Genomic DNA, 9,767 nt, shown 5'->3' with positions numbered 1-9,767 from the left:
AATGGGCACTTGAGAAAGAAAAGTATGAAGTTGGGGTACAGTGGGGTAGGGATGGATCTGGGAGAGTTGGGGAATGTGTGAAGATAATTGTCTTAGGGCTTCTGTTTCTGCACAAACATCATGACCAAGAAGCAAGTTGGGGAGGAAAGGGTTTATTCAGCTTACACTTCCATACTGCTGTTCCTCACCAGAGGAAGTCAGGACTGGAACTCAAGCAGGTCAGGAAGCAGGAGCTGGTGCAGAGGCCATGGAGGGATGTCACATACTGGCTTCCCCTGGCTTGCTCAGCCTGCTTTCTTATAGAACCCAGGTCTACCAGCCTAGAGATGGCACCACCCACAATGGGCTGGACCAGGGATGGCTCCACCCACAATGGGCGGGGCCCTCCCTCCTTGATCACTAGTTGAGAAAATGCCTTACAGCAGGATCTCATGGAGGCATTTCCTCAACTGAGGCTCCTTTCTCTGTGATAACTCCAGCTTGTGTCAAGTTGACACAAAACCAGCCAGGACAGTAATTAAAATGCATTATATGAAGTATATATTGAAGTATGTCAATATATAATTAAAGTCAGACGGAAAGCCCTATTCCATATGTGTAGGAAGCTATAAGGTTGATTTCAAGGTAGAGGACCTCAGCTGTTGCCTGTGTGGGGACATTGGGACAGATGGAGGACTAGAGGAGAGTTTCTTGGTGCAGGAGTGTGGAGATTCTGTAACAGTTGTTACAGTTGTATAGGTGACGGTAATTAGTTGAATATTTGAAACAAATAGAACACAGGACTTTGAATGTTATAAAGTGCTGCACACCTGAGGTGAGCATGCCTGTGACTGTGATCATGTGTTGTGTGTCTGTATTAAAACATGCCAGAATCGCCATTTATTTTTGGCAAATAAAGCGCACACCCCCACTTAAGTATGAATTCTGATCACAGTTGTTCTCAATGCCATGGAAGCCACAGGCCTCATGTGTGCTGTCTGTGTGTTGTTTTGTGTATTACAGGGTCTCAACTATGTGCCCCATACTGACCTCAAGCTCTGGGCCCTCCGGCTACCATGGTTTCTTAGAATGCTAGAGTTTCAAGCAGATGCACCCTCACATTCAGCATATCATGGATTTGCTTTGATATTAGACACACACACACACACACACACACACCACGATCCTCTTAAACTATTGTACAAACATTCCCAACCTAAGAGGAAGCAAGAGAGGAAATCACAACTCAGGTCTCCAAAGCCAGGCAGTATAGGGATTCACGTAAGCATGTAGAAGGCAGTGGTTCTTGCCGTCCTGAGAGTTGGTCCAGAGGGGTACCACGCACTCTGTGGAAGTGAGGCAGGCAGCTGGGAGCATTGTCCTTTGATCCTCTCAGTGATGCTCAGTGACCAACCAACAACAGCTGCCCGGGAATTCCCGTACAATCTAAGGATGTAGTGTGGCTTGCCAAAATGAGCAACTGGTAGCGTGTTATTTCCAGAAGACATATGGTCAGGGGTATTTTCATGCGTCTCTGATTGTCCCAGCTGCCGATGATCCCCTAAGTGCTGTGAGCGTGAGTAAGGGCACAGTGGATGAATAGTAAAACATTTCAGCTCGAAAAGACAGACTGGAGTCGAGTATGTTGAGTGTTGCCTCTCTAGAAACCACTGTAAACGCCTAAACTTCTTATATCTTGCTCTCTTAAGAAATGTATCTCTCAGGGATTAGCATAACATGGGAAAGACCAACCACAGGTATGTAACCCGGGGGAGCCAGAGCACATTAGCCGCTTCACGGGCCACGGACACTGAACGCTTCTTAGAAGAATGCCTGGGCCGAAACACCCTCCCCATTTCACAATCTTGGTAGGCACAAAAGAACGGGATTTTCCTGAGCTTTGGTCTGTTGCTATGTGTTGTAATGCCAAATACTGGGCCTGGTTGCCCTCCAGGCAGTAACGTTAAGTGACCTCCTGAGTTTCAAACTATTGGTTGAATAAAGATGTGAACAGCCTATAGCTGTGCAGAAGAAAGGTAGGTGGGGTTTCAGTGCCCGTGCTTGGGGTCTGAGGAGTACCGTGAGGAGAGGGAGGGAGGGAGGGAGAAGGTGGACCGCCGCCACCCTGAGATTCTGGCACGGCTTCATCTGAAGGATGAAGTGAGCAGAGAAAGGGATATTTCATCTAGACACTTGCTGGGAAGAAGAGGCTGTGCTGGGTACTGGGGGCACATGATCATCTGAAGCAGAGCTTCAACAGCACCTAGAAAGCATAGCTTCATTTTCATAGGCTTGGTCTTCCAAAGAAAGGCACTGACGTGAGCTGGCTTGATGTAGACGCCAAAGTCTACGCACCCAAAGCCAACATGGTGGAGGACGGAATGAAGGAGACAAAGGAGGCCATTGGCAGCAGGCTCCTTTCTTCGTTCCTCCCCATAGTGCAACACGTTATACCAACAAAGAGGCCCTCTATAGTTCCCAGGTTTTGTTCAAGTTGTATGGAATCCTTTGCAAAGCAGAGAAGGCTGGAAAATATTCCCAGAAGTGAGTTTCCAGCTCTGTAGGTGTGAGCTTACTGGTAGACATTCAAAAATCTGTGGCTACAATAGGGTCTCACATCAGAGATCACTGGGACCTCAGACTGGACTGCTGACAGGCATCATGGCTGCTGTTAGCAAATGGGTTAGGCTAGGCCACAGAGCAAGGAGCAGCTATCCCTCCAGTCTTTTTGGACTATGTGGTCATTGGCCTTTCTCTTCATCAGTCTAAGTATCTGAGAACAGGTGAATGGGTAAAGAAAATTAGGTCCTATACACAATGAAATACCGGGCTGCCATTTGTCACAGCGTGGATAGCCCTTACAGGCATTCTGTAAGTCAAACAAGTCAGTCACCAGCAAGTATTTTTCATTATTTTACATTAACAAGTCCCATCAAATGTTTGGACAAATTGTTTTAGCTAGTAGAGTATCCTATAACTTGATTTTTCTCCCTGTTCCATGGTTTTCTGGAATAGTATACAAGTCCCATGACTACTGCTACTCATACAACATTATAAAGACTATTCTCTAGCATTCTCTATCCTTGGCGTAGTCATTCTTCTGAATACTACTTAAGTTTTTAATCCCTAATCTCAAAAGAGTCTCCAGACCCTCCATTCACACCCATTCAGTCTCCCTTTATTTAAATATTTGCTACCCAGCTTTAAGACGTTAGCTAAACTCATTTGTATGGTTGTGGCCTGTGGTTGAGGGTGTCATTCATGTATCTATGGTTGGAAAAAAAAAAAGTGGTTGTTCTCAATGATGACAGACTTACCTTACCACATGTACTTATATAGTTATGATTTAGCAGTTTCACCAAGCTTGAAAGGACTGAAGAGTCTGCCTTGCATTATATTTGGTACCGTCTCAATGGCCAGAGAAAATACGATCTTCAAGTTCATAATCAATGTGACAGGAAAACATTTTTATAGTGAGGATTCATAGACTGGGGTTACTGTAGACATTTAAGAAACAATCTGTTAGTTCTAAATCAAAACTATCTGGCAAATTTCTAAACTATAATCCTCCTCAAAATAGACTTTACATCATAATTCAAGATACCATCAGAAGAGACATCTTCCTACATGGTTTTATAAAGATTTATTTATGTGAGTACACTGCAGCTGTCTTCAGACACAGCAAAAAAGGACATTGGATCCCATTACAAATGGTTGTGAGCCACCATGTGGCTGCTGGGTATTGAACTCAGGACCCCTGGAAGAGTAGCCAGTACTCCTAATTCCAGAAAACTTTAAAAAGATAATTTATATTCTACAATAACCATCTGTCATTTTTGTCCCCTGTCATTCTTTACTGTGGAGATCCACTATTCTCCAGGACATGGTTACAGTACAATGTTAGGCAAGGTGCCACATCTTTTCCTTTTTCACTCCAACGTGTGACTCAGCTGTTTTCCCTGGAAGTGATTTATAAGCAAGGCTGAGAGATGCAGTTTTCTGGAAGATGTAAATTTGAAACAAAAAGGCTAGGACACAGAAACACCCTTCTTACAGAATGAAATGGACTAGGTGGAAAAAAACAAAAGGCAGTTGAAATGATCCGTGTGAGTTACTAATTGACAATCATGTTGATTAAACCAATTAAAGCTTTGAGTCCTTTAATTGGAGCAGGCTCATGCCTCTGAAAAGTCTCTTGGTGATCACACTCAGGAGCACAACACTTTAAGTATAAACACATAACATTGGTGCTGGGGAAGCCACCTTAGTGAGGAATTTGGGGTGGCCTAATATTGCTTTTTTTGTAAACTTTTGTGGTATTTTCCAGACACTACATAATATGTATGGACCATGGTCAAGGTCATGAATAGTCTCAGAAGCATAGCCAAGGTGAATGTAGCTGTTAGGGGTGGGAATGGAGTGGAATGTTGAGAAGTGACCAGGCAGACACAAAATGAAGGACAGGATGCCATTACCTTCGTCATCTTACTGGATATAATTAATAATGATTGTCAACAAGCTCTAAAATAATCTGAAAGAAAAGCCTCGGGCAGATATGTGAGAAATTTTTCTAGAGTAGGTTAATTAAGGTGGGAAGTCCAATCCTAAATGCAGGAGGCAATATTGCAAATGCTGGTGGTGTCCTAAACTGAATAAAAAAAGAAAGGAATGAAGAAAGAAAGGAAATGAAAGCAGAACCAGCATGCATCACTTTATGCTTCCTGATGAGCCCACATTGTGGGTGCGGTGTGATTACCCACCTTCCTCGCCTGCTGCCATGACTTCCCCACTATGATGGACTGTGAGTGTTTCAAACTGTAAGCCAATATAAACCAGTCATCTCTTAAGCTGCTTTCACTGGTTATTTTGTTGTAGTAACAAGGGAAGAAATTAGTATGCCAAGACCTAGGAGCACTGAAAGTTGGTGCTAGCTGATGACTGTCCCTTCGTCAGGTTGTTCTACTCTGCTTACCCAGGAGCTAGATAGTTTCTGTGTCAACTTGACTCAAACTAGATTCATCTCAGAGGAGGGAATCTATTGAGAAAATGCCTTTGTATGATCTGCCTGCAAACTTGCTGTATTTCCTTAATTAGTGATTGATTGGGCCCAGCTCATGGTAGGTGTTGCCATCCCTGGGCTGGTGGCCTTGAGTTTTGTAAGAAATCAAACCAAGTAAACCACAAGCATCAAACCAGTTAAGGAGGACCCCTCCATGACCTCTGCATCAGCTTCTGCCTCCAGGTTCCTGCCCAGTTCGAGTTCCTAACCTTGATTTTCTTTGGTGATAAACGGTAATATGGAAGTGTGAGCCAAATAAACCCTTTCCTCTCAAAGATCCTTGTTCCATCCCATAGAAACTCTGACACCCTACAATCATTTTCTACTAAGACTTTCAATCTACCCCTTTTCCTTAAGGTACCTTGAGATCCTACCATTCACAACCAAGAGCCAGATTGATTTGAAGCCCTGTCATTGCTGTTAAATCAACTCATCTTTGCCTTCTAGCCCAACCACCATCTTCAGTCAACTCTTGAACACTTTAAAACGTCCCTCAAGCCAGACTGTCATGAGGGGAGAGCAAGGAAGAAGGGAACAAGGCTGAGGAAAATGAATGGGCCATTGGGATGAAGAAGCTGACAAGATGAAAAATGGCCTCTCAGAACCGTCAGCCTGAGAGGAAGCAGACAGATAAATGGGGGGTGGGCTGTTGGCAGCTGAGACAGTAGATAAAATTGTGAGAAAGATGGCAAAACTCTAAGACTATATTACCTGAACTGTCCGCAGGGATAAGAGCTCAGCACCAGGCCTCCAGGAGCTGTCAGCAGACGTTCTTTGTGGGGGAAAACACAGTCAAGATGATCCTGAAGAAGAAGAAAGTGTGATGAGCAAGACACTGCACTGCACAAGAAAATGAAAATGAAAAATGGATTGTAGAAAGAATTACTTCTTGATTAAAGCATAGCCTGATGCTCCCAAATTTTGGTATTCCATCAAAACTCCACTTAATACGGGTTTATCCTCACACACACAAGCTGTCTTGTATGGCCTTTGCTCAAAGGATAATCTTGTAGAGGGAAATCTAGAGTAATTGTACAACAGCATTCTGATCCCTGTCAACTGAAATCCTTTTTAGCTCCCTGTCTTGTGTTCCGATATCACCTTCAAGCAGTATTTTTCTCTCCAATATATATATAAAAAATTGTAACTGTCTCGAAGTATCTCAGTCACCCGACCTTTATTCACTAGCCAAGACCACCCAAGGTTTCTGTTTTCAAAGAACACTTTTCTTCCTACCTGAATCTGCTTTAAACTCCAAAGAACAAATAAAATGCTATACTTGGCCATTTTCAGGAACTTTACTAGCATCTGCGTGCCTTACACTTGAGAGAGAAGGGGATCTTGGATGAGCACAACTTAGGTGGTTGACAACAATCCCTGGCCAGATAGAAGGCAAGACTGTCTGGTCGTGCTTCTGGACTTCTTCCAGCCAGCATTCAGATCATATGGATTTCATATGTAGCCCTTGTTGCGTGTGAAATTTCTTTGAAAAGTAACTCCAAAGTAAATGTGTTGGTGCAGCTCTGTAAACCCAGAACTTGGGAGGACTGAGGTTTAAAATCGGCCGGGGAAACACATCAACATCGTATATTAAGTAGTAACTGTGGGCTGGTGAGATAGCTCAGTGGGTAAAGGCCATGTCCTGTACAAGCCTGATGGAGCCTTGGTTCTCCCCCTAGAACTTGCATGAAGGATGGAGAGAAATGACTTCTACAAGTCATCCTCTGACAGGTACCTAACAAAAAAAAATGTAATGATACTGCCTCTAGGTTGCTCTCTTCGTCCACCAGGCCTAGGATGTCCCTGTAGTATGCAGAAGTACTGTCTGTGACCCACTGCACTCGGCACAGTCACCCTGCCGAGGCCATCCTTGAGAACTCAGTTCTGACATTGTAAGACATGGATCTGGTTCTCGGGATCTTGTTTTGGAAAATGCAGTTTTCAGAAGAACTAAGAACGTGCTGTGAAACTTAAGTCCGAATTGGGAAAACAAAATCGTAGATGTCATAAAGCTTCTCTCGGGCCCTGACATTTGCCGTCCATCTCTCTCTGGACTTTTGTTCCAGGCGGAGAAACTAGAGACAGCGTGGGGACAGCAGTTCCCATGCAAATGATTGTCAAGTTCCTGTCTCCCTTCGCTTTGGGCTGCTGTAACAGAATACCAGAAGCTGGGTAATTTACAAAGGGCTGATTTATATTTCCCATATTTCTGCTTGCTGCAAAATCCAAGAGTGAGACACTGGCAAGTTTCACCTCCAGTTCCAAGATGGCACCTTGTTGCTGTGTCCTCTAGATGAGAAATCTGAGTCTTTCCTCACATGGTGAAGACACAAGGGGCAGACTCAGAAGTGGGAGCTGTTTCGGAGCAGATAGAGCCATCCATGGGTACACTTCTCATTACCACAATTCCTCCTGCACTCCCTGTTTCCCCTTGTTGTGGGAAAATGCCACTAAGGGATGGGGTGGATTGTTTGATTTTGTTGTTTGGGAAACAGTCTATGTCAGGAAGGCATTGCTAACAGGAGTGCCAGGCAGCTGATCACACAGCATCCATAGTTAGCAAGCAGAGTGGTGAGAGCTCGGCTGATACTCCGCCCACTTTATTTTACCTTTTACCTTTGACCCCAATCCATGAGATGGTTCCACCCACCTTCAGGGTTGGTGTTTTTGTTTGTTTGTTTGTTTTGTTTTTTCCTGTTCTTGTTCTTCTTCTCCTTCTTCTTTTTTCTTCTCACTTAAATCTCTTTGGAGATGCCCTCAAACATAAGCCAAGAGTTGCATCTCGCAGTAATTCTAAATGCAGTTGACAGAGAATGTTGGCCATCGCTTCTCCTTTTGGATTTCACCCCTGAACACTGTTACACTGGGCCTTTCCCACTCATGGATTCCGGAGCACACATTCAGAGCATTGCACAGGGTTTTTTGGTGTGAAGCAAGATACAATTTTATGAATTTGTTAGGGACGATGAATCAGCATTGTGACCATCTAGAACTTTCTGTCCTTGCTTCAGAGGGCCAGCACAGTGAATTCATGAGATTCCACACACAAGCTCTAAAAGGGTTGCTTCCACCTGACTGACTCTCAGCAGCAGACACCTTCTGGCTTACTCTGGTTTCCTCACAAAGGGTTGTTGAAAGAGGCTCACTGGGAAGTGGAGATTGAGCCCCCAAAAGGACATCCCAAATGATGATTCAGAAGCATTGAACCAGTGCCTTAGTGATCTGAATAAAAGAGGGATGTTTTCAAATGACCAGTGATGCTGAGAAGTCTCAGTGACTAGAGTTATAGCAAAGCGTAGAGACCTATGCATTTCCAGACTGTCCGAAATGATTACTAGCGAGGTTTAAGGATAAGTGATATTATGATGACTCATAAACTCAGTCTTTTCCAAGTTCCAGGAAAATCACAAGGTCTGTCGGATCTAGATGATAAGACCCCATTGCTGAAGACACCCTACACCTTGGTTGCTAGACAGAAGGCAAATGGAACTGAGCTGGAAAGTTCCCCTCTGGTGGTTAGCCTTCAAAATGCTGGAAGCTGCTATGCAGACAACCGGGAGAGAAAAGAGACCACTAGGCTTACTCATCTATTCATGCTACATATTATAAAACCAACTCACCAAAGAGGTCCTCATCTGTGTAATTGTAATACAATGGTCATGAGGGTAACCAACCATCCTCTAAGTGGATTTGGGACCTGTTCCCTGGAAGGACCAATATTGGTACTGTGAGCCTCATCAAGAACCTAGGTCTTGGAAGGTCATAATGTCCAAGGGAGAAATGTATTACTTTACTAAACTGACTTTGTACCAAAAGATCTTCTAAATATTTGTTTATATGTATGTATTTATATGTATGTTTATATATATATATATGTATATATATATATATATATATAATCGGTGTGTGTGTGTGTGTACGTGTGTGTGTGTGTGTGTGTGTGTGTGTGTGTGTGAGAGAGAGAGAGAGAGAGAGAGACTTCTTGAGTACTGTCTGCCTCATTTTCTTTGAGACAGTTTCTGTCATTGTCTTGGAATTTGCCCAGGAAGTCAGACTGGCTGGCCAGCAAGCCCCAGGGTTTACCTATCTCTTCCTCCCAAGTACTAAAAGTATTTTACTGACCGAATTATCTCCACAGCCTGAAATTTTCAAATATCCTGAAATCATAGGACTTTTATCTGAAAGTATGAACCTTATAAGAGGAACACACAAAAATCAAGTACTAGCGTGAGGTGTCTTCAGTGAGTTAGGACATGCACCTCATCCTGTAGCTGAAGGCAGAAATAGCAGCGCCTCTGGAGGTAGGCATACCAGACCTCCCAGCTCATGTCTCAAAACTCTCTGAGCTAAGATAGCTTATGGAAAAAAAAAAATTATTCATTGTGTGTGTGTGTGTGTGTGTGTGTGTGTGTGTGTGTGTGTTCATGTATAATTTAGGAACAAGATGGTTGATTTGACTTACAATTCCAGATTGCAATCTGTCACTGGGGGAAAATCATAATAGGAACTTCAAACATCTAGTCATATCACATCCACAGTCAAGAGCAGAGAGAAATAAATAAATCAATTCTTACTTGTTTGTTTGCTGCTCAGTAGGACTTTTATACAACTTGTATATAATTCCAGAATGACCCTGCCTAGGGACTAATTCTGGAACATCCCTGACTAGGGAATGTGTCACCCCAGTGGGCTGGGTCTTCTCATATCTATTGACTTATTAAGATTCCCC

The sequence above is a fragment of the Micromys minutus genome, assembly GCF_963924665.1.
Source record: "Micromys minutus genome assembly, chromosome: 33".
In the NCBI taxonomy this organism is placed as follows: domain Eukaryota; kingdom Metazoa; phylum Chordata; class Mammalia; order Rodentia; family Muridae; genus Micromys; species Micromys minutus.
This window is presented reverse-complemented; position numbering follows the sequence as displayed.